The sequence below is a fragment of the Protopterus annectens genome, chromosome 5.part1 (genome assembly GCF_019279795.1).
Source record: "Protopterus annectens isolate FY-2018-M chromosome 5.part1, PAN1.0, whole genome shotgun sequence".
Classification (NCBI taxonomy): domain Eukaryota; kingdom Metazoa; phylum Chordata; order Ceratodontiformes; family Protopteridae; genus Protopterus; species Protopterus annectens.
The window spans coordinates 386,014,039-386,037,166 of NC_056736.1; positions in this window are offsets into that span (position 1 = coordinate 386,014,039).

Below are 23,128 nucleotides of genomic sequence, written 5' to 3' on the forward strand. Positions count from 1 at the left end.
AGGGGCCCGGGGACTTTTATTTTAACCATTTTCACATCCCCCCCCAAACGGGTTTTAAAAATTTTTTCAAAAAAATTTCATCGCGTTACACATCAGTACATCTCGTGGGTTCGACATACCTTTCCGGCCTTCGCTTCTGTATTCGTCAATATCTTCCTCTCAGTATTTCCTTTCAATAGCGTTTGTGTTCGTTATGAACATACGGTTTGAATATCCAGGGAGTCTTCCTTTTATTCGTCGTCACCTGAGGCATGTGGGTTCATCACGCCAATAGCTGTTCCTCGGTGTGTACTTATGCGCATATCACTGGTGATCCTCCTCCATTCGTACGTTACCCGGGAAACTAGGCCATGGTTCATTCCTCGTGTGGCCGTTAGTTATTTGCACTACCTTCGTGGGGATGGTATGTATTGTATAATGTTTGTGTGACTGCATACGCTATGTGTGGTGTCAGGTACATTACGCTGTGGTGTTAGCCGTGGATTGTGTGTGTTGGGTATGGTATTCTGTTTGACATGTGGGTGTCCGTGTCCTGGCGGCGTCTGTCGATGGCATTGTGCATTCAGATGTGTAACATAGCTGTTATATTCCTGTACACAACGGATGCAGGGATGCATCAGCTGCTGCTAGTGTTTCCCACGCGGCTTGTTGCGGGTATGCCGCTGTCATTGACTGCCTGTATGTTTTTGCTATGGTTTTAGCTGTTATCCCTTTGATATGTGCAATGGGGTATATCTGCGGATGTGGGTGACGGGTACGGGGTGTGGGTCTTGCATTTATACATACAGGATATGCTTGTGTGTGTGCTCCATCCCTGCTTGGGGAGCTGCAGGTTACCTGTCTGTTGTTCTGGGAATGTTTGTTTTGTTGATGTCGTGTGGTGTCGGTATCACCTGCATGTGTGCTTCCTGCACGTATTCCTCCTTCACATCGGTTATATATCTGCGGATGTTCGTCCATGCCTACTATCCATTGGCATTTTGTCACTGATAGTTACGGTGATTGTGGTCCTATACTTGGGACGGCCTGTATGCTACCGGTAGCCTCCTATTCGTGTGCCGCTTGCTTACTTAACGGTCGTGGAACACACAGCGGTATTTACGGGACCGTAAGTGTTCACGATCGGTGCCGGGATAGCACATTCGTATTTTTGCCGTACATGCCTGATGCTGTGTAACGTTGCCGACGTATCGTGTTGAGTCTACCATATGGCCGCCATACATACGGTCATGGTTTGTACATGCGTCCTTTGCATCTCCTGTTGGCTATGGCCCTGTGGTACATTCTGGGACATTTCCACTTTGCATCGTTTTACGTCGCCACGCGCATAGCCACTGAGGAGATGTCAGTACTACTTTGTGGGTACTGCTGTACATACGCCTATGGTTCCTGTACTGTATGTCTCGCGTATTATTACACTCCGCCTGTGACATGTCACCTACATACACATTTTACAGTGGCACACACATTACACACACACAGCGGAACACACGACAACCTCACCTCACACATACACATATTGCCGCCATGGCTCTCAACCTTCCATTTCCAGAATGAGGAACACACACATTACTAATGTGGAACAAATGGGCATAATGTGGAACACATACTAATGGCATACTAACAACTTCAGCTAAGTAGGTCATAGGATGGTTAAAATATGCTGATTTACTTACAATGAAGAACCTTTAATGAATTACTATGATTAATTTCTATTTACCAGGATGTCATTTAAATACATTCCTAACAATGAATGTTTGACAGACATTTTCAATGTGGAACTTTGAGGAACTGCGAGGAACATGAACTGTTTTAGACCCCAAATGAGGTCGTTCCTCATAATAGCGTACACTTGACTGGTATGCTTGCCGCTTTCGCACCGACGGTTGCACACAATACCTACGTTGGCCGCATCGCCGGCGGCGGCGTGTACCTCCGCACTCATATCCTATGGATATGACACGCACATATCCCGTTACTATACCGTGGACTGGTGATCATCCCGACACGCGGATATGTATTGATGCAGGTTGACATTTCCATGGCTGGCGTTCCCTGCTCTGCCCACCCTCCCGGATGATTGGGTTGTCGGTCACTATGTTTACTATGTGGAGATTTCGCGTCTTACTTATCTGTGAACTTGCATCCCTTGGTTCCATATTAACCTGTTGTACTTTATATCTGTGTATGTGTACATATATTTCTACATGTGTACTGATATCTATTTCCGTATCTGTGTATGCACATAAGTACATATGTGGTCGACTTTTGGCGATAGTGGCAGCATCTGACTCGCCGTGTGCTGTAGAACCAGCGTCTTGGTGAGGTGTTGGCGTTCCATGCTCTGCTGGCTATTGGGTGTGCAGTGTTTGGGTGGTGCCTTTGTTGGAGTCACACATAGGTCCGGCCATACGGTACACATTACGGGCGGACATGTTTGTGTGGCGTCCATTTCACTGTGTTTGCAGGTAAGGAGGTGTCAGTCCATGGGGCCTACGCTGTCAAAGTATGTGCTATGCGTTCCCTCTTTGCCAGGGCGTGGGCATATTGGGTACGCCTCCGTCTACCTACTGGGGCTGGCACAGCGTGTTCATGGTGCTGAACGCCCTGTGCCTGTGCTTGCCTTGGCAGTTGTGGCGGGCTTGGTGGCCCTACACCATTATGTCCCTGCAGCAGCTGTTTCCGCAGAATCATATTGTGTAGCATACAACATACTATGAATATGTGGGCACATGTGCCTGGAGAGTACTGCAAGGCTCCACCGGATGTATCCAAGCACCGGAACCGTGATTTCAACATCCCAAACACACGCTCTATGATTATTCTGGTTTGTGCGTGTGCCTCATTATGGCGTTCTTGCATGTGTGTGTGCATTTCTGATGGGTGTCATTAGCCACGGCTCCAGTGCATAGCCAGCATCCCCCACAAGGTGACCTTGTGTGATGTCCCCCCTGGCGAATACCTGATACAGCTGTGAGGCATGCCAGATATGGGAGTCGTGGTAGCTTCCAGGGCTGCCAGCACACACATCCATGATAATGCCCTGCGCATTGCACACGACCTGGCAATTGATGGAGGGGTATCCCTTGCGGTTTGTGTAGCGTCTACCCTGCTCCCCGGGCGGTGACTTGATTTCTATGTGCGTACAGTCGATCACACCCAGTACCTCCGGGTATTGTGCCACACGGTGGAAGCGGCGCATATTGCTAGCCAACTCCTCCTGAGATCTGGGGAAGTTTATATACTCATGGGCATGTCGTAACATGGCATCCAGGAACTGGTGTAGTACCCTAGATGCTGATGCCTGTGAGATACCCATTATATCCCCGGTTGGCCTTTGAAAGGTACCTGTAGCCAGTATTCGCAAGCTCACACATACCTTTGTGTCCACTGGGATGGGCTCCCCTCTGTTGTCTCTTGTTCTCAGGCGTGGCCGGCACAGCTCCACTATTTGCTGTAACGTGTCCCTGTCCACCCTGTAGCGCTCTACTATCTCCAGGTCTTGCAGCCCCTGGTAGGTCACCCTTGGTCTGAACACTCTCCTTCTCCTGTGAGGCCTACGGTAGTTGTCGGCACCGTCCTCCGCAACTCCGTCTGTCTCTGCCACATACCTATGCATCACGCCACGGCGGCACCCACCATATACATATTAAAAGTTCCCGTGTGTTTACACCCTACGGTGCGGCGTTTGGGAAAACACGCTGTGTGTTGTGTGCATTCACACTTTATACTGTTGTGCTGTATACCCGGTGATGTCATTGGGTGTGTCTGTGCAGCCGTAACCATGGATTATTTTCGGTGTTTTACGGTTGCAACTGCAACGGTATTGCCTTTAGTGTTACATTACAGTTGCCTGCATTGGCTTAGCTTTGCATCTTACATTACTGCATCCTGCAGGCACATGGCATATGATGCATTTTATCTGCAGCCGCAGTTATGCTACCTCTGTACTTGGCTGTGCTATTTCGGTTCTTTGCTCTTTGCATTTCTACTACATCCCCTACTATCTTTGCATTCATATGCCTCCCCTTTCCCGTTATGCAGGAGTCTGCATGCAGAGTTGTCAGCTGCCGCCGTTTGCCCTTCCTGGATTGATTGGTGTTGATTGCTCATTACGGCTACAATTACACTGCTTCCGCATTTCCTCATATTCTCTGCATTACCTTCCTATATCCGTGGTTGTTGACGGGGAGGCCGTCACATGACTGGGTTGGGGAACATAGTCATCCTCGTGCACATGCATCTGTGCGCGCATTATGTACTCTCAGCGCATCTATTTCCTCACACGCCGGTCCTGCTGCTGTGATGTGCATTGTACAGCCCAGGTTTGCTGGCCTCCAATATGCTTCCTCCTACAGTGGCACACCCCTCTGCGATTGACAGTAGTAGGCCACTCCTCGGTGTAGTACCGCTGCGCCGTTTGCTCCATCCTTACACCGGCGCCAGCTTTGCGATTCACTATTATCTGCCTCATTTGCATGGCATTGACTGCTAATACATGGTTACGGCGCCGAACACTGCCACCACTCCTTGACAACCCTTGCGCTGGAGTTGAGGCTTTCCATACATACTATGGTGTGTGGTGGCTGTACAGCTGATGTGTATTATACAGCTCTTTTAGGACATTGTCATATTATTTCTTTGCTTTGCACCTTCTGTACACATATCCGGGGGTTCTGCTGTGGTTTCTACATACATGACATTTTTGTCATTATTTACAGTTTGTGCATGTTTTCTTTGGACATTCTCGGTGCCTTTCGCCATTGGCATATTGCACCTGTATGATACCTGACGTTGACAGCCTTCCGTTACTCCTTGGTCATGTTTGGGTAAATGTAAACCGTTTTTTTCGGTTTACATTGCCGTCTCTACGCTACGCATGCCCCACTTCGTGGATCGCTATTTGCCTTCATTTGCATGGTGCAATACCGCACACAGTGTGATTAGCATACCTACGCCGGGGGCGGCGCAGGTCCGGCGCACGCCGGTAGTGCACGTGGGATTGCTTCATACCTGAATCGCTCGGTGGCCATATTTGGCTTTATAACGCCGACGCTATGCTGGCGCCTGGCGCAAGGTTCATGAATCCCGGGGCTAATGTCTATAACAGTTAAAGAATCTATCCCAACACTGATTGATTACTTGATATCAAATTTACAACATAAAGTTTCTGATAAAGGTAAGCTTTCATACATACATAAAATTATCAGACAAGAAACTTTTTACAGTGTAGATACCTACTGGAACTATTTCATTTCCATTAATGGTGATCCACCAAATCAACAAGATAAACAATATATATTGGAATCTGCATATAAAACTACGTCTTCCATTGTCTGGAGAATTTTTACATGGAAATTTTTACATAGATCCTTTTATACACCTTTGATGATGAATAAAATAAGTAATAAAGATAATCTATGTAAAAGATGTAATGTAGAAATTAATGCTGAATGGGCTCATATGTTTTATGACTGTATAAAATTGAAAGAATATTGGAAGTCAATTAATGAATTTTTGCAGGCTCTTTTTACAGATAATTTCATTATTTCTAAATCTCTTATATTATTCAACACACCTGTACCTCAAAGTGTTAAAAAGGTTAAGCTTCCCTTGTTATGGTCTATTCTAGCAGTGGCTAGAAAAATAATAACCAGAAATTGGATTTCAGATACACCTCCTTCGTTCAATGAATTTAAAAATGTTATGAATATAGTGTGCCATATGGAATTGAATACAATAAAGTCAAGAACTACTAGAAAAACATCTTATTATATTGTATGGGATAATTTACAAAACTTGTTAAAAAAATCTTAACTTCAATAGCATGGTATTTTAGTTTAATTAATTGAGCTGATTGTAGTGGATGTCTTTGTAAATACTTTGGTTGTTTTGTTGAATGTTATAATCATATCTATTTTAATTACTTGTATAAAATTGTTATGATATTTCTCTTGTATGTTAAAAACAATAAACTTGTTTTAAAAAAAAAAAAAAGAAGAGCCAATGAAGTTATCCCAGGGGTATATTTTCTGTTACCCATCCACTCGTCAAGGTTTTTCTTGAAGAGTGTTAGTGAGGGGCTCTGCCTAATGTAGTTAGGAATTTTGTTCCAAAGCATGGGGAGTCTCTGTGACAGGAATCTATCCCTCCAGCATGTTCTATTTATTGTTGTGGTGAGGTTTAGCTCACTAGAACGAGTGGCTCGCAGTGATTTGGATTTCTTTAGGTGGAGCATGTCCCTCAATTCTGAGTTGGACATGGCTTTGTAAGTCAGGCAGAGATCACCAATGAGTAAGTCATATGCAACTGAGTACAGCCGGAGTTTTTCCAGTTGGGCTCCATAAGACATATGTTTGAGGCCAGTAATCCTCTTGGTGAGGTACTTTTGTGGTCTTTCCAGCTGTTGGAAGTGTCTTGTGAGGTACTTCCCAAATGAGGCGTTGTACTCTATGATGGGTCTAATGAGTGACGAGTAGAGGGCACTATAACCTATTTATTTCTAGATGTGAACCCTTTAGTAATTAGATGGGCTACATAGAAGGATTTCCTAACTACTTTGGCAATATGATTGTCAAAGGAGAGTTTACTTCTACCTGGGTCCCCAGATCTCTTATTACCTCTTCTGTATTAAGGGGGCTGCCACCTATGTGGTAATTCATGGGTGTTTTGTTTTTCCCAAACAGGATGACTATGCATTTTTTGGCATTTAGCTTGAGACCATGACTTTGACACCATGTATCTGTCGCAGTAAGGCCCTTTCGGAGAATGTCTGTGTCAGCTGGAGAGTCAGTTATGGCTCCCAGTTTGCAGTCATCAGCGAACTTGGTTAGCCATAGTCCTCCTGTGTTTGCCTGTACTTCTGAGAAGTATATGCTGAACAGTAGGGGTCCCAGGGCTGAGCTTTGTGGGACACCACTTGTGACTGGTTTAGAGTCGGACCTGGAGCCTGCTATTCTTACCGTGTCAGTTCTGTCTGTAAGCCAGTTGGCAACCCATCTCATTATGTAGGGGTTTATGCTCATGCTGGTAAGTTTTTCTATAATTCATGAGTGGGGAATGGTGTCAAAAGCCTTGGCAAGGCCAAGGTAGGCTGTGTGAATCACCTTCCCCCTCATCTATGGCCTTGGTGACGGTATTGAAGAAGTCAACCAGGTTTAGTAGGCATGATCTGCACTTAAAGCCGAACTGGGTCGGGTCAAGTATTTGGAGGTTTCCATTGCCTTTGTTAATGAGTTCCATGATGATGCATGCCATAGCCTTGCAGACCAGGCTAGTCAGGCTTATGGGGCGATAGTTACTAGGGTCAGTTGTGGCCCCTCCTTTGTGGAGAGGAATAACCATTGCTGTACACCATTCTATGGGCACATAGCCTGTGGAGAGGCTGAGGATGAACAGTGTTTTTAGGTGGGGGGTTAGTTCGTTCTGTAGTTCATGCAAGACGCAGCCTGGGACACCATCTGGCCCCATTGATGCTGTGCTTTTGGCTTTTGAAAGGGCTGTTCTCACCTGTGCGTCTGTGATTTCTGGGACACTACACTTTTCCGGTATTGTTGTGGGCCCTTTTGGGGGTGAGAGTGGGGTGAAGTTTGCACTGAATCTATCGGCCAGGATGTTGGCAATATCAGTAGTTTCAGTATATTTTGTGCTATTTTGCACTAGCTCAGAGCATATCTGCAAGTTGCCACTTAGATTCTTGACAAAGCTAAAGAAGGCTTTGTGGTTATCTTTCGAATCCTTGGCTATTTTTCTTTCGAAGTTAGCCTTGGATGATTTTATGAGGGACCTTAGTTTATTACTGATACTGATCAGGGATGTCTTTCCTTCTTGGGATTTGCTTTTTTTCTGAACTAATTTTCTCCTTCTATTGTATAGCCTGTTTATGGTAGAGGTCCACCAGACTTCTCTTAAGGGAGTGAGTCTTGGTTTTGCTAGGGATGGCACAATCCATGCATCCTTGTAGGTGCTCAAAGAGTGCATTGGTAAAGGTTCCTGCATCTTGGACACGGTTATCCTTTAGTGTGGGGGCTGTGAAACTTACCACCTCTGTCTTAAGTAAGGTGAAGTTTGTTATAGGAAAGTTTTTCACTGTGGTTTCCTTGGTTGGGGGTGGTGGTATGGTGTGGACATCCAGAGTGATTAGTTTATGGTCTGATCTAACTAGTGACAAGCTGACCTCCGGTGCAGAACACCTGTCGCCCATGTTGGTGTTGACCAGGTCCAGTATGTTTTCACCTCTGGTAGGGGATTTTACCAGCTGATCCAGGGCATTTGAGTTGATAAATTTCAGGAAATGCTGGACCTGGGAGTTTGTACTTGAGTAGTTTTCCCACTTAACGGCAGGGTAATTAAAATCGCCCAATATCAGGGTGTTCGGTAGGACCTTCAAGTTTTCCAGTGTCTCCAGAAAGGTGGAGTGGTGGTCCTGGGTCATGGAGGGTGATCTGTAGCAGGCCACAGTTTGCATTTCAGATTTGCCCGATGTTAGTTGCACATAGATGATCTCAGAGGTATAATGCTGCGCCACTAACCTGGAGGTGTAGGTATCCTTGATGAATATGGATACACCCCCCTCCTTTTGTGTTTCGGTCCATGTTCTGTGGCTGAAATGTGTGGTATGAGTTGTAGCCTGGTAGTGCTGGGTGCTCTGTGGAGCCTTGAACCAGGTTTCAGTTACTGCACAGATGTCGACATTCTCCATACTGTGGAGTGTTTCAAGCATGTGCATTTTGAGATTTAAACTCCTGGCGTTGAGTAGCATAACCCTCATTTTTTTATTTGTGTTGTTAACGGAGGTGGTTTTGACTTTTGAGCCTTTCCTAAAAAAGGCACTATGGGGGCAGCAAGAGCCTTGGCCAGTATTCGAAAGCCTAGGGATGACAGGTGCAAGCCATCTCTTGCGAAGCAATGAGGCTTGTCGAGCATGTCGTTCCCGGCTGACAGACACTGGATCCCCATTGAATGACACCAGAAGCTTAGCCAATTGTTGAAATTGATCATTTTTTCTTTATACTGTGGTATCATTCTTGGTGAGGGCAGGATGCTAATCAGGGTCAGGGTCCTATCCGCCTGGGCTACATGATCAGAGCACTCTTCCATGTCTCTTTTCATGTAGTCCAGGAAGGTATGTCTCAGGTCATTCACACTAACATGAACAATGACAGAGTCATAATTATACTTGTTCTGGAGTGACCTGAGTGCTTGTGTTATTTGGTGGATTCTGGCTCCCGACAGGCAGCTAACAGTAACCTTCTCCTTGTCCAGCCTAGTGAGTGGGACATCCCACTCACTAAAATGTTTTGTAGTAGAGCTGTCAGATAACCTATGTATTCAGTTGGTATATCCACTGCCATTTTAAAAGTTGCCATTTTTCATCCTGGTCTTCTCAAAAAAATAAATAAATAAATAAATTATAGTAATTTATGCCATTATCTATATTTTGACTAATGTTTGGTGTTTACTTCCACACTAAGTAAAATCTATAAGCTTAGCAACAACATTTTTAGAAAAATATTAAACTTAATGGTAAGGACAATTATAGCAAGTCAGTCTTTTAAGTGATTTATTACAAACTTGAATTCATCACTCTTGGCTATGTGTTAGTTAATAACTTGAAAACGTTTTAAAAACAAAGACAAAGTAGTTGTGAAAGGAGGTAAAACTTTTTCCATTCATCTGTACGAGGCAATTGAAAAGTGGTGGAATGTTCCTACTCATCCTGTTGAGGCAAAAGAGATACAGATGTGTTCTGTATTTCAATACTATTGATGTTTTATCCTGACTATATTATAATGTCAATACATGAGAATTAGTGCAGAAGTCATTATTGATGCTCTACGGCTTTGTATGAGGTTAGTCCTGTTTTGAACTTCGTGCAAGGTTTATGTCCCATTTGAGATCACAGTTAAAGTGCAACATTGGAAGACAGTTTAGTGCATTTTTTATATTACTTAGTATTTTGTCTCTTTGTTAATAACAATTTGAGTGATTTATGTAAAATGAGGAATTATGAGTTCTGTGGAGGATGTGCTATGGACAATGATAATTTTTGATACATCTGTACTGGGTACATAGCCAGCATTAGAGACCCACCAAACCCGCAACCCCTGTGAGCCCCCGATTATCTCTACACATACGAGTGTCCCCACTTGAAGCAGCTGCTGGTTTCTCAGTTTCCTCCACTCCTTGCTTACCGCCTCCTGGATGTCCGCACGGTTGTGTAATGTGACTGGGGAATTCCATTTTTTTGGGGGGTTTTTTTGGTTAAACTTCCCTGTAACCTGCACTCAGTCTGGTCTGCTTCAGTGAAGTAAGGGACCTGATTGGCTGTAGCAGCCAGGGAAGTAAGTTTTAGTTTTCTGAGTTGTTGCAGCAGCCAGCCAGAGAATGTTTTTTTTTTTTATTCACGGAGGCAGAAGGTGGTTGTTTGAGTGACTTTATAAGAGGGTATGCGTGTGCCATGCTGTGATTCGTGATTTATTGAATGGTTCTTAGCCCTCAGCTTGGACAGGTAATATGGTATGCCTTTCCATCTCAGATGAATTAAGTGGATACCTTGAAAGCTTATACTGGGTGTGCCTAGATGACATTATCTAAATGAAATATTTATAAAGGTAACGGACTGCAAAGTTGGACATATATACATACCAATGTACATGTAAACCTTAAATCCTGTTGGATATGCTAATGGGTGGTGGTAGAAGTTTTGCTGCCAACTTAACATTTGCAAAGGGGTATGATCTGTTAGGAGAGTGAGCTGCCTGCCTAACTTATAACATTTCACAGCATAGTTATCATAGTTTATGGTTATTAAATTATTTATTTATTTTACATTTGTTTACCGGGAGGGTCTGACTGGGACGGCTGGCTGGCTAAATAGAATTTTTGCTTAAGCCTACCATTTCAGAAGCTTTCTTTGTTCAGAAGTGAAATATTTATACCATGAAGAAATATATACTGTTTGGGAGGGAGCTACACTTGGGTGGGCTACATTCTGGATGGTGGTGTACAATTTCAAAAGCACTGGCTATGCCCTTGGTTCTAATGACAAGTCATAGCTAATTGCTAGCCATTGTATAAAAATGTTTTTGTACACTGTTTTATTATGCTTGAAATACCTTGTATAAATTTAATTATGTAATTTGGAGCTTATCTCCCTGGGCCTTAACTGAAAATGGGTTTCTGACCCAGTGCACCTTCTCGATTAACAAGCAATGTATTTCAGCTTCTCCCATTAGGGGTCACCACAGCAGATCACTAGTCTGCAGATTGATTGGAAGGGGGGGTTTTGCACTGTTGAGTTGCCAGCCCAACCTTCACAGAAGGCACACACATGCACATGCACCTACTGCATGTCTTTAAAACTCACTTGACCACAGGGAGGACATGCATACTCCACACAGAAGGTGCTCCGGCCACGAATCAAACCAAAGAACCTCTTTTTGTGAAGCAACATTAACCAGTGAACCACCACAGCCAACCAGACTTTCCCAGTCAACAAATGCCAATAAATAAATAAAATAATCACTGCTCTGCCCTTCTCCACTCCACACTATGCTCTTAGTGTGACCATTTCTATTTACCTGGATGTGAATTTGTTTCTCTTACTTTGTCTTCCTTGGCTCGGTACTAACTATACCCAGTATATAAAACATTCCTTTCAACAACATCAGAATGGCAGTTTTATAAAACATAATATACTAATAATGGATTTCATTTAAACTTGGAGTTCAAACAGAAAACATTTCTGCAATATGTAAATGTATGTGCTGCAGTCCCAGTGAAGGAAGTAAAGTTCAAGCATATGAAAGTGATGTACTGCCATAAAAGGAAGAATGAAGCTCGTCCTTCATTTCTTTTCTAGTTCTACTTTGGTTGCTCATTTTTATTTAGTTTTTTTCTATTTGTACTTTGGGAGCTTTTTTCTTCCCTCTTTTTTACAATGAATGTTTGCTATTGGAACTCAAAGTTCAAATGAAATTTATTGTCTGTGTACCTATACGATGATCTGTAAAACTGTTGTTCTGAAGCTATTGAGGATTGTAATTCTTAGATGAAACCTCTCATAAAGGGACACCTTATGACTAGTAGGATCATCTACATACAAACTGCCAATAAATTAATAGGAAAGAAAGTAAGTGACTGCAGTCGTGCCATTCTGATGTCTTCTTCCATAGTTCTGCTTGGCTTCTCTCTGGAAAACTTAAACAGGGAGAGAGAGAGAGAGAGAGAGAGTGTGTGTGTGTGTGTGTGTGTGTGTGTGTGTGTGTGTGTGTGTGTGTGTGTGTGTGTGTGTGAATGGCAGGAGAGGGGGTGAATCATTAGGCAGTGTCTAGGGCACAATTTCCCCTAAGTCCAACCATGTACATGGACCTGTTGCAATGTAGCACTGTTGCAACTAAATGGCAGTAACTGTAAGTGTCCCTTCGTGTGATGGGCTAACATAATGTGGTACATAGGCCTGTTGTAATGTAATAGCATTGTATATTACAGGTCAGTCCATGCGTACTACTACTAAAAGTTTGCAGCATGAAGTAAAAGGTTGCTTAGGAGGGGTGGCAGTGACGGGGTGATGCTAGAAGTGCCTAGGGGGGCCCTCAACTTGACATTTGCTGAGAGCCCCCCAAATAGATAACACTGGCCCTGACTGAGTACATCTGAGGGGATCATTTGAAAAAGAGCTCATCATAAGGTCATTATTTAACACATTGATAGCATACTGCTGCTGGACATTACAGGTATGTGTAATTTTTATTATTTTTAAGAGCTTTTCCTCAAATTAATACTCTTGTATTGGATGATATATTGAGGAAGAAGCATGTATAAATTATGTATTCAGTGCACTTTTGTTGCACTGCTTTTGCTTAAGGAATGTAATAATGTGTGTTTGTTTCCTATTTTAAATGCACTGCAGGTGGGCAGTTATTTCCACATGTTAAGACACTTTTTGACTTTTTATTTCAGTTTAATATCTTCAAGTAGGTCATTTTTTCCTCATATGTGGGATTCATTTAACAGACAATCATTCTGTTTGGATTTCTGTTTGTGAAGTCAGTTATGTACTAGTAGTTGATCATTTACTTATCCGCATGCGCGCACGCGTATGTGTTTGTGTGTGTGTGTGTGTGTGTGTGTGTGTGTGTGTGTGTGTGTGTGTGTGTGTGTGTGTGTGTGTGTGTGTGTGTGTGTGTGTGAGAGAGAGACAGAGACAGAGAGAATGGCTCTCTGTCTGCTGATACCTGTGTCTATCTCTGTCTTTTTCAAAATGTCTGTGCATGCAAAGAGAACTTCTATAGCTCCAAAATATGCTATTATTCATAAATAAGTGTATAGTCTAAGTGCACCAAGTAGTGATGCAAGGGCCTATATGTTAGTTGCCTTGTTTTTTATTATTATTCTAAAACCCATTTTTCAAGAAGTTGTTGGCTTCATTTTATTTTGAGCTTTGAGGGGCATACTGTGCCTGAGATAATGGAGAAGATCAGTGACTAGGCAGTGATCTTTGAGCTCAGACTACGCTGTAGGGATCACTGCTTTTTCTTGTCACTCCAGCATACATTTTTTTGCTTATCTTCCAACAAATGTGCTGTCTACTACCCTAAGATACTACCACTACTAAACAATGCTAATGTAAGTCCATAACGTTTACAGCCAAAATGCTGGGTTCTCTCTGAAAGAAATACTACCCTGGATGCACAGTAACAAACCCTGCCATCTCTCAGCTCATCTCATGCTTATATACCTCGAGTGACAGACAGGCATGTTTCTGAATGCAGAATAAATGCATACCTTACAAGACTGAAAATGAAGGATAGAAAGAAGTAAATTAAAAACTTCTGCCGCAGAAAGACAACAAAAGGGGTAAAGGACAGGAATCAGCCTCCGTTACATGCAGCCCCATTTACATGTATGTGTACATTTCAGTGGCATTGAATTTACAAGGGTGGTATATAACAACTTTGCATTTGTCACTCACCCTGATTGAAGGGGGTGGCTGCTGCCCCTTAAATTCACCTTCTTTTCTTTCCTCTTCTTTTTCTTTATGTTGCTCCAGTTAGGGGTTGCTACAGTGGATCTTCTGTTTCCATTTCTTCCTGTCCTCTGCATCTTGCGCTGTCACACCAATCACCTGCATGTGCTCTCTCACCACATCCATGAACCTTATTTTAGGCCTTCCTCTTTTCCTCTTACCTGGCAGCTTCATCCTTAGCATCCTTCTCCCAATATACTCAGCATCCCTCCTCAGCACATGTCCAAACTAACCCAATCGCACCTCTCCAGCTTTGTCTCCAAACCGTCCAACCTGAGCATACATTCTAATATACTGATTTTTAATCATGTCCATCCTTGTCACACCCAGTGTAAATATGAACATCTTTAAATCTGCCACCTCTAGCTCTGACTCCTGTCTTTTCATCAGTGACACCGTCTCCAACTCATGTAACATAGCTGGTCTCACTACCATCTTGTAGACCTTCCCTTTCATTCTTTTACTGTGGTACCTGTCTGTCACAAATCACTCATGACACTTCTCTCCACCCACTCCACCCTACTTGCATGCTCATCTTCACCTCTCTTCCACAGTCACCATCATCATCATCATCATCATCATCATCCCCTTTTTTTCCATTTACATGGGGTTGGAGTAACGTATTAACTGTCGCCAACTCTCCCGATTCAGTGCCACTCTCCTGCCTTCTTCAACACTCATGCCTGACTGTCGCAGATCTTCTTTCACACAATCCATCCACCTCTTTGCTGGATGCTCTCGCTTCCTCTTACCTTCTTCCTGTCTGTCCCAAATCTCCCTCACCAGATTGTCTTCTGCTTTTCTACACATGTGCCCATACCATCATAATCTGTTTTCTTTGATCTTTTCTGCAATTGGAGCTACTTTGGCTTCTGCTCTTATGTCCTCATTTCTTCCCCTGTCCTGCAGTGTGCATCCTACCACCTTTCTCAGGCACTTCATTTCCATCACCTCTAGCTTTTTCAACTGTTCTGCCTTTACTGCCCAGGTTTCTGTACCATATAGTAGTACTGGTCGCACCACTGTCTTGTACTCCTTACTTTTCAGCTTCTTTGGCATTCTTCTGTCATATACTACACCTGATACTCTATGCCAGTTGGCTGCAGCCCCTCTGATTCTAGCTTTGACCTCCTCATTCAGACTACCCTTCTCCTCAACCACCCCTCCCAGATACTTGAAGCTATTTACCTGTTCCACTATATTCCCATCTATCTCTATTCTCAGCTTCTTCTGATTTCCCCAAGTCTGCTGCCATTACCACTGTCTTATCTGTGCTTAGTTTCATCCCATGTGCCTTCAGACTTGCATTCCATTCTCCTATCCTTTGAAGTTCTAGATCAGAGTCTGCCTGTACTGCCACATCGTCTGCATACAGCAGCGTTATTGCTCTGACCCCTCCAACCTGTTTGCTGATGTAGTCCATTACCAGTATGAACAGCAGTGGGCTCAGAGCTGAACCCTGGTGTACACCCACTCCCACTGGGAACCCCTCAGTGAGGCCAAACACTGTTCGTACTTGAGTCACTGGGTCCTTGTACATAGCCTGTACTAATTCTACCAATGTTTCTGGGACTTCAAACCACCGCAGTACTGCCCAGATCAGCTTTCTTGGGACCTTGTCATATGCTTTCTCCAAGTCTAGGAAAGCCCAGTTTGACTCTCTCCTCTTCTCTAGTTTCTTCTCAAGTATCTGTCTCAATGCAAACATCGGGTCAATTGTGCTGCATCCTGATCTGAATCTGAACTGTTCATCTCCCATCTTACATTCTACTATTCTGCATATCCGTTTATCAATCACCCTCTCCAGAACTTTCATGCAATGTAGTAAGAGTTTGATGCCTCTGTACTGTCCACAGTTGTGGATTCCACAGTCACCATTACTCTGAAATGTTGATTCCCAAGTATTTTCTCTCATCCACCTTTACCAAATCTACTCCCTGAATCCTCACCATTCTTCTGGCCTCCCCTTCATTTACACACATGTATTCTGTTTTAGTCCTGCTGACCTTCATTCCTTTCCTCTCCTCTCTAGAGCATATCTCCACCTCTCCAGGGTCTCCTCAATCTGTTCCTTACTCTCGCTACAAATCACAATGTTATCAGCAAACAACATAGTCCACGGAGACTCCTGTCTGATCTTGTCTGTCAACCTGTCAATCACCATTGCAAATAAGAAAGGGCTCAGAGCTGATCCTTTATATTCAACACATCCATCAAGCCTACTGCAGTCCTCACCATTATCACACTGTCCTCATACATATCCTGTACCACTCTTAGATACTTCTCTGTCACTCTCAACTTCCTCGTACCACAAATCTTCTCTAAGCACCCTGTCGTATGCTTTCTCTAAGTCCACAAAGACACAATGCAACTCCTTCTGACTTTTTCTATACTTCTCCAACTCCCTCAGAGGAAACATTGCATCTGTAGTCCTCTTTCCTGGCATGAAACTGTACTGCTGCTCACTAATCATCACCTCCCTTCTTAACCTAACTTCCACTACTCTTTCCCATAACTTCATGCTGTGGCTGACCAATTTTATCCCTCTGCAGTTACTACAGCTCTGCTGCACATCACCCTTATTCTTAAAATACTACTAATGCACATCTCCACTCCTCAGGCATCTGCTCACTTTCCAAGACTTCATTAGGCAATCTGGTCAAAAACTCTACTGCCATCTCTCCTAAACACCTCCATGATTTTACAGTTATGTCATCTGGACCAACAGCCTTTCCATTCTTCATCCTCTTCATAGCTGTCCTTACTTCCTCCTTGCAAATCCATTGCACTTCCTGATTCACTATCCTTACATAATCCAACCTTCTCTGTCTCATTCTCTTCATTTATCAGCCCCTCAAAGTACTCTTTCCATCTGCTCAACACACACTCCTCTCTTATGAGTATGTTTCCCCTTGTTATCCTTTATCACCTTAACCTGCTGCACATCTTTCCCAGCTCAGTACCTCTGTCTAGCCAATTGTTACAGATCTTTTTCTCCCTCCATAGTATCCAGTCTTTCATACAACTTGACATACACCTTATTCTTAGCCTTCACCACCTCTCTCTTCACCATACACCTCATCTCCTTGTACTCCTGTCTACCTTCTTCATCTCTCTGGCAATATCATTTCTTCTTAGCCAACCTCTTCTTCTATATACTCTCCTGTACTTCCTCATTCCACCACCAGGTCTCCTTGCCCATCTTTCTCTATCCAGATGTCATACCAAACACTTTTCTAGTTGTCTCCCTTACCACCTCTGCTGTGGCTGCCCAGCTATCTGCTAAATCTTCACTGCCACCCAGTGCCTGTCTTAATTCTTCCCTGAACTCCATCTTACAGTTATCCTTTTTCAACTTCCACCATTTGATCCCTGGTACTGCTCTAACATGCCTCCTCTTCTTGATCACCAACGTCATCCTACAGACCACCATCCTATGCTGCCTAACTACACTTTCCCCGGTCACCACTTTACAGTCTCCAATCTCCTTCAGACTGGCCCTCCTACATAGGATATAATCCACCTATGTGCATATTCCTCCACTCTTGTACATAACCCTATGCTCCTCCCTCTTCTTAAAATATGTATTCACCACAGCCAATACCAGTCACTTATTCTAGTGGTTCTAAATACGTTGTTGACGTCATTAGCAAGTTTTGGCCTATTATGACAGTTAACCCAAGCCTGAAAAATATAATAGGTGAGAATCCCAGTTTCTTTTATAAGAAAAAAAAGATGTCTGAAAGAAATGCTATGCTATCCAAAAAGCTTATTAATGGGAGACCTTTAAACAGTAATAAAGGGACTGGCAAAGCTGTTACCAGACCCTTCCATTTTTGTAATTACTGCAAGTATATAGACAGTTCAGGAAAGTTTAACCATCTGGATCAAGGGAGAAAGTATGTGTACAGTGTTTCTGCAACTTGCAGCACTGAGCACATAATATATATGGCTCGCAGTGTCACATGCAATCAATTTTATGTTGGTAAAATGGACAGGGCGGTAAGGGATTATATAAGAGAGCACTTATACAATATTAAAATCAGCCCAGAGAATAATGCCCTATCTAAACACATGAAGAATACTTCAACAGTGCATACATTTGAATTTCAAGTTATTGGTAAATCTGAGATTAACAAAATGAAAGGTGATATAAGGAATTACACTGACTGTTTAGAAAGCAAATGGATAGCTAAGTTAAGAGCAGATTATGGTTCAGGCTTAAATGAAAAAATACCCATTAAACCAATGCTTAAAGCAAGGCCACTTTTTAGGTAAAATGTATTATGTATAACATGAATTACAGTCATTGTTTTATTGATTATAATAAAAGTACTATGTGTACTAGTTGTTTTTATATAAAATGTTTGAATTAAGCTATTTTAGTGTATGTTATTTCTTTAAGAGTTAATTGATTTTGTTGAACATGTGACTAGGTATGTATATAAGCTAACCTAGTAGTTACTAGTTTTATACATCTGATGAAGAGGCATATGTAGCTGCGAAAGCACTTATGTCATTCTGGAATAAATAATTTTTGTTTTATGAAAGTAGCCTGGTTTCATCTCTATACACTTTTTATTTGAAAATGTTTTTTGAAATGTTAAAGTGTGGTGAAACTCTGGAAAAAATTGTGTGAAGAAATTTCTTTTGAGAATAGTAATGATAATGTAGATATGAATATGATTATGCATGGATATTATAAGAATAAGATGACATGATAGTGAGAACGACAAATCATTTTTTTCTAATATGGGTAATTTGGAATGAAAGATTGAAGAAATTTTGTTTCTTGAAAGATGCATTTTGGCAGATAAATTGCAAAAAAATCAGATTATGGTTGTGGAAAAAGGACTGGGGCCAATTAATAAAGATGTTACATGAAAAATAGCAAGATGTAGAAATGTGTATATATATATATATATATATATATATATATATATATATATATAGATATATATATGTAAAGTTTGAAAATAATAATTTTATATAGTGTTAAATAAAGGTCCCTACTCTTTTCAGTGGTTGTCATGGGACCTTTTAAATGCACATGAGCTACCACTAACTGAAGTAGAAGGAACCTTAGGTTAACATTTTAGCTAAAGGATGACACACTCAGGAGTCCAGCAAACACCCCCCCCCACCTTCTGCTGCACTGTAGCATCAGTAATCCAAATACCTCCTGCTGGGAAGTCTTCAAAGAAGTGGATACACACAACCTCCAGTTAGACATAGACACCTATACTAAATTATTTCATACCTACATAAATAAATGCATGGAGGATGTAACCACTACAAAGGTCATCACTATAAGAGCTAATCAGAAGCCCTGGCTTGCCAAGAATGTCTACAAGCTACTGAGGGAAAGAAATACAGCCTTCAAGTTAAATGACAAAAAAAGGTTAAAGGCAGCCAGATAAAATCTGAAAAAAAGCATCAGAGGCAAAAAGGGAGTATGGGAGGAAAATTCAGATCCACTTCCTACACATGAGGGACACAAGAAACCTATGGCAGGGGCTACAGCAGCTCATGGACTATAAGACCAAAACACCCAAATGTGATGACAGCTTGGATGTCCTAAATGAACTGAACTCCTTCTTTGGCTGCTTTGAAGTGAAGAACACCAATGTACCTTCTAAAACTAACACAGACTAAGAGGAGATAGTGCTCACCATAAACTCTGAGGAGATAAGACTTCAGCTTAAGAAGGGGAATCCTAGGAAGTCTGCTGGACCAGATAACATACCTGGCAAGCTGTTGAAGGGATATGCTGATCAGTTATGTCTGGTACTGACAGACATCTTCAACTCATCACTTGCTATGGAGAAAGTTCCCTTGCATTTCAAGAAAGCAGGTATTGTCCCACTTCTGAAGAAACCCAACCATACCTGCCTCAATGACTTTAGGCTGGTCGCCTTAACCTCAAACGTCATGAAGTGCTTTGACAGGATTGTTAACAAACATCTATCTGTGAGTCTGCCCAAGTCCTTTGATCTGCTCGAGTTTGCATACCAGGCAAACAGACTGACTGCAGATGCGATACCAGTTGCAATACATCTTGCACTAAAACACCTAGAAAGGAGGAACAGCTGTATAAGGCTGCTGTAAATTGACTTCAGTTCTTTGTTCAACACTGTGATACTGATGCAACTACTGATAAGCTTGTGAAACTATGGATAAACAAGCACCTATGTAACTGGACTCCTGACTTTCTGATTGGTAGACCCCAATGGATATGCACTGGAAAGAACACCTCTCAATGCATAGTCCTGAATACTGGCATTCCCCAAGGTTGTGTGCTCAGCTCCTTGCTCTTCACCATCTTCACCCATGACTGCACTGAAAAATATAAGTCAAACAATATTATAAAATTCACTGATGAGATCAGTCGTGGGTCTCATTAGTGGTGGGGATGAATATAACTACAGGGATAAGGTGAACACTTTGATTGCCTGGTGTGACAGGAACAATTCTGGACCTGAATGTCGATAAGACCAAAGAAATTATTATGGACTTCAGGAGAAAGGCAACAGTTCACCAACCACTCACTATCAAAGGGGAGGTAGTAGAAAAAGTCAAAACAACCAAGTTCCTGGGCCTTCACACCTCAGATGACCTCTTCTGGACTGTTAATACCAACCATTCAGTCAAGAAGGCTCAACAGAGGCTTCACCTCCTGATAATGCTGAAAAAGGTAAGGCTCCTACTGTTTGCTCTTACCACTTTTTACGGGGGAACTATCGACAGCATCCTTACTAGCAACTTCATAGCATGGCTCGGCAACTGCACAGTTGTTGAGAAAAAGAAATTACAAAGGCTGAGAAAATCTTGGACACAAATCTCCGTTCTATTCAAGAGCTTTTCTTTACAACAGCAAGAAAGAAAACATACAAAATACTAGCTGATTTGACCCAGCTAGCCCACAACTTTTTCCTCACAACTTGTGTCTGGAAGGAGGTAGCGCACCTTCCGCTGTAGGGCTACCAGATTCAGGAACAGTTTGTATCCTACAGCTGTGAGACTTACTAACTTGGACACCAACCATAATACCTGATGCACTGAAGCCTCTTTTTTTCATTTAGTCTAGCTGCTCTGAGCAATTACTGCCAGTACTACTATTATGCAATATGATGACTATACTGAGTCATGTCTAAGGTTAGCAAGTGCAGTGCTATTCACTAGTCTCTATTTATTCTCTATCTTAATGGTGAAGGGGTTTTGGTGGTGGGTATTTATTATTTATCATTGTATAATGGGTATTGAATGTGCTTTTGTAATGTGAACTACCTCTTGCATGTTATTTTCTTTCTTATGTTATTCTCTGATACTGCTGTATCTGTGTTATTTGCACTGCATTCCTCTCGTGAGCTGACATTTGTAATTTCATTTAGGCTGCATTTGTGTGGTCTAAAGTGACAAAGTTTCTTTGAATCTTTACCTCTTGTGGGACAAGATCCCATAGCTTTTTGAATCACAGGTAGAATACTTTTACTTGATTCTGCTTTCTGAATCAAGGATGAGTGTACTACCTGTGGCACTACTGATGCTGCATGATAGTTTAGGCTTCTAGCAGTGAGCTGTACTACCTTTACATAATTTTGAATTTGATTGGCTATGTAGATAATCTGAGGACAGAGGAAACTGACCTTGCCTAAAAAGGCACTATAGGGAGGAAAAGAAAGTCACAAGAAGAGAGGTGTAAGACCATCCCTAGCAAAACAGCCTGAGTTGTAGATTATCTCATCCAAGGCTGATATATATCAGATACCAAAGTCCAGGAAGCAGGTGTAGAACAGCTAAATATACTGGTGAACCAACACAAAATTAAATACAGTAGCAAAAAGGCACAGCACGACCATCCATGTAAAACAAGGTTTATAACTTCAAGCTTTCGAATTGAAACTCGTTTTCATTCTTGAAAAAGAGTTTCAACTCAAAAGTTTGAAGTAATAAACCTTGTTTTACATGGATGGTCATGCTGTGCCTTTTTGTTACTGCATATATCAGATACCCACAGAATGACACCAATTGCCAAGCCAATAAATGAAGTCAGTTACATTTTGTTTGTATTATGGCATTATTCTTTGCAATGGTTGGATACTGCTCAATACTAGTTTCACACCAGTTTCAGATGCATATTCTGAGAGCTCCATAATGTCATTCTTCATATAATCTAAGATGGTATGTCTAAAGTCATTCAATCCCACTTGCACAATGATGTGATATGTGTACTAAGGGTGAAGGGACTTGGAGGCCCTAGTGACACTGTGGATCCTGGCACATGAGAGGTTGCCAATGGTCACTCTGTTCTTGCTCATTCAGGTGAGCATAACATTTGTGTGTCTGACAATGGAGTCACCTGTGACTAAGACATTGCAAAATGCGTTGTCTCAGCCTTGCTGAGTTGAGGGCCTTGGCCTGCCAGTTGAGTAAACCCTTTTGATAGTTATGCTTTCTGCAGTGTTGATGTATGTTTGCCTGTTAGTGTGATGCTAAGTATCCTGTGTACCAAACCTTCATCCACAAGGCCTTTGTGCTTTAGGTAGAAAATGTTTAAGTACATCAACATAAGAATTATTTGTTCATCTAGGACATGCTGGGCATGGTAAAGTGATGTTGGCATGGATGGCTTTAAGCATAGGCCAACTAGGCAGCAGACTACAGAACTACTCTTGCTTATGTGGTAGGGATGCTTTTCAGGAGGTTATTTTTTTATACCAAAGGAATACTGTGTTTCTTTCCTATAAAATAATTAATTAAATAAATGTATGTATAAGTAAATACATAATGAAAAAGCATTCCTCCTGGAACTGTGAGAGTTACACATTACAGAAAAAGTTCTGTACATTTGGCAATGTGATTAGTTGGCCTCCTGCTTGTTTAGGTCTATATCACATCGTCGAAAACCCAAATTGTCGAATCACTATTCAGCAAACACACATTGACAAAACCTCACTCCATCAAATGGCTATTTAATCTAAGTTTTTCACAGGGTTTTCAAGGATGTGATATAGACCTGCTTGTTCTACCTGTGATCGACATATACAGTGAATCAAGTAAATCGTGGGCAGGACAGATCAACCTAGTTATGGTGAATGG